This window comes from Puma concolor, chromosome A1, assembly GCF_028749965.1.
Source record: "Puma concolor isolate L17-30 chromosome A1, mPumCon1.1.hap2, whole genome shotgun sequence".
Taxonomy (NCBI): Eukaryota; Metazoa; Chordata; class Mammalia; order Carnivora; family Felidae; genus Puma; species Puma concolor.
In genome coordinates this window covers 19,843,355-19,846,733 of record NC_141667.1, presented here as the reverse complement: position 1 = coordinate 19,846,733, position 3,379 = coordinate 19,843,355, and the positions used below count along the sequence as shown (strand labels likewise).

Sequence of the window (3,379 nt, the reverse complement as noted above, 5' to 3'; positions counted from 1 at the left end):
GAGCATAAAGTATAAGGGATGGGGAAATCAAGCAGATAAAATCATTTAGTGACTGTTCCTGGAAAATGTGTTTCTAAACCTGGATCTACAAGTATAATCCATGCTAAATTTTTAGACTAGTACTGTAGAAAGTATACTTGGAGGGGAATTTTTTTTTTTTTTTTTTTTTTTTTTTTTTTTTTTAAGTTGAGTAAGTCGCTTTCTGCCCCTGGACACTGCTGAGGAAGTATCGTTAAAGTCTCCCCTCCCACCACCCTCATGACTAGGTCTGTCTCCCAAAGGGCCTGAACAGCTGTGGAAGCTTTTCATTGGAGGTTTGAGCTTTGAAACAACTGATGAGAACCTGAGGAGCCATTTTGGGCAATGGGGAATGCTTACAGATTGTGTGGGGATGAGAGAGCCAAACACCAAACTCTACAGAGGCTTAGGGTCTGTCATGTATGCCCCTGTGGAGGGGGTGGATGCAGCCATGAATGCAAGGCCATGCAAAGTGGATGGAAGAGGTGTGGAACCAAAGAGAAGAGAATAATTTCAAGAGAAGATTCTCAAAGACCTCATGCCCACTTAACTGTGAAAAATATTTGTGTCGGTGGCATTAAAGAAGACACTGAAGAACACGTCTAAGAGACTATTTTGAACACTATGGGAAAATTGAAGTGATTGAAATCATGACTGACCAAGGCAGCGGCAAAAGGAGAAGCTTGGCTTTTGTAATATTTGATGACCATGACTCTAGACAAGACTGTCATTCAAACATACCGTGCTATGAATGGCCACGACTGTGAAGTAAGGAGAGCTCTGAGCAAGAGATGGCTAGTGTTTCATGCAGCCAAAGAGGTCCAAGTGGTTCTGGAAACTTTAGTGGTGGTCGTGGAGGTGGTTTTGGTGGGAATGGAAACTTTGGTCATGAAGGAAACTTCAGTGGGCGAGGTGTCTTTGGTGGCAGTTGGGGTGGTGGTGGAAATGGTGGCATTGGGGATGGCTACAATGAATTTGGTAATGATGGAAGCAACTTCGGAGGTGGTGGAAGCTATAATGATTTTGGCAACTGCAACACTCAGTCTTCAAATTTTGGACTCATGAAAGGAGGAAATTTGGAGGCAGAAGGTCTGACCGTTATGGTGGTGGAGGCCACTACTCTGCCAAACCATGAAACCAAGGTGGCTATGGCTATTTCGGCAGCAGTAGTAGCTATGGCAGTGTCAGAAGGTTTTAATTACTGCCAGGAAACAAAGCTTAGCAGGAGAGGAGAGCCAGAGAAGTGACAGGGAAGCTGCAGGTTACAACAGATTTGTGAACTCAGACAGGCACAGTGGTGGCAGGGCCTAGCTGCTACAAAGACATGTTTTAGACAATACTCATGTGTATGGGCAAAAAACACGAGGACTGTATTTGTGACTAATTGTATAACAGGTTATTTTAGTTTCTGTTCTGTGGAAAGTGTAAAGCATTCCAACAAAGGGTTTTAATGAATTTTTTTTCGCACCCATGCTGTTGATTGCTAAATGTAATCATCTGATTATGATGCTGAATAAATTTTTTTTTTTTTTTTTAATGTGCTGTGTAAAGTTAGTCCACTCTGAAGCCATCTTGGTGAACTACACCAACAGTATGAAGTTAGGATCCCTTCAGGGTCATGCCAGGTTCCAGGTGACATTTATTTGCAACCTGCTTGGGCACAGAAGCCATTGTCTCCACAAACATTGGTGTGGTTGAACTGACAGTTAATGTGTTGTGACCTAGAATTCACCATTAAAAGGGTCACCCAAGCAAAGTCCTAGAATTTATTTGGTTGTTAATATGATTGTTGGCATATCCTATGCAATATGTCTAAATTGAATTTATGGTATCAGATAAAGCTATAGCTGGGATTAAAGTTTGTGTATCATCCATTATCATGTGTTATGAATAAATGATTTAATATTCTTTTAAAAAAATAAAGAAGAGTAAGTCACGAATTTCTCAGATTGGCTGATGTAGTCCAATAATCACTAAAGGACTGCATAAAGCTTAAGTGAAACTGAAGCAGTTCATTTTCAAGGCATCTGATAAGGGAGTAAGACTCAGAGACAGAGTGCAAGCCATTAGTGTTGGAGAAAGTCAAGGTCTAAATTCAAGCCTTCTTACCAACTTCAGACACAAGACCTGAGATTGAGTTTGAGGTCTCAGATGATTCCTGAATAAATCTGGAGAATGAAAGCACTAGGAAATAGTTTTTCCTGACATTTTCATTCAGGTTTTTAAAGCACAGACCTATTTATTGAAGGTGAAGACATAAAGAAGTATTTCCTTCAAGTAATCTGTCCATTTCTGCACACTTTTTTTTCATATGCAAGTGATTCTTAAAAATAATCCAGTGGCCTTTGGGAGGCATACGGTTTGGAGTATGTGGGGCAGTGGCTTCTCTTGTACCATTGTATGACTGCCATTGTACCACCCACTCTGGGCATCTGGGAGGAGAAAGACTTGACCTTCATCTGTATGATCTGAAGAAACAGGATGCTATGCACTCAATTGCATCCCCCAACCAAATTCATATGCTAAAGTCCTAGCCTCCCTCCCCCCAAACACACAATATGATGGTATTTGGAGATGGGGCCTTTGGGAGGTAATCAGGTTTAGACAGTCAAGCGTCCTCATGATGGGATTAGTGTCCTTAAAGAAGAGACCAGAGGGCTTGCTCTCTCAAGCTCTCAGCCATGTGAGGACAAAGGTGGTCATCTGCAGGGCAAGAAGAGGCTGTCACCAGAGCCGAGAAGACTGGTACCCTCATCTTGGACCTCTGGCCACTAGAACTGTGAGAAATAAATGTCTGTTGCTTAAGCCACTCAGTCTCCAGTATTTTGTTATAGCAGCCCAAACTGAAACACAGGAAATTCACTGAAATAGTCCTGGACTGGATCTAGGATTCAGAATCTTTAGAGTAGTATGTCTGACCGGAGATCGTAACAGCAGAGATCTAATCACTGGTCTCTTTTCCTTAAGGTTATTGTAAGTAGCCGTGTCCCTCTCTTTTTTTTTTTTCAAGTTTTTACTTAAGTTCTAGTTAGTTAACACTATGGTAAAATTGACTATAGATGTACAATTCAGTGATCCATCACTTACATAAACATCCAGTGCTCATTACAAGTGCCCTTCTTGATGCGCCATCACCCATCTAGCACATCCCCACCCACCTCCCTACAGCAAAAAAAAAAAAAAAAAAAAAAAAAAAAAAAAAAAAGGAAGCAAACCATAAGAGACTCTTAACTATAGAGAACAAACTGAGGATTCATGGAAGAAGTGTCACTTTTAATTGGCTTATTCAACTACAGTTCTTCCTCATCACAAACAAGATTCTTTGTATGAACTTAAATAGTTGGCTAAGTAAAGCAAAATA

At 40.9% G+C, this 3,379-nt stretch overlaps 1 pseudogene; it reads left to right on the top strand.

Annotated features, from left to right (window-relative positions):
- The first annotated feature begins 668 nt into the window (after nucleotides 1-668).
- On the top strand, nucleotides 669-1,465 carry LOC112860427 (heterogeneous nuclear ribonucleoprotein A1-like; annotated as a pseudogene).
- The last annotated feature ends 1,914 nt before the right edge of the window (nucleotides 1,466-3,379 follow it).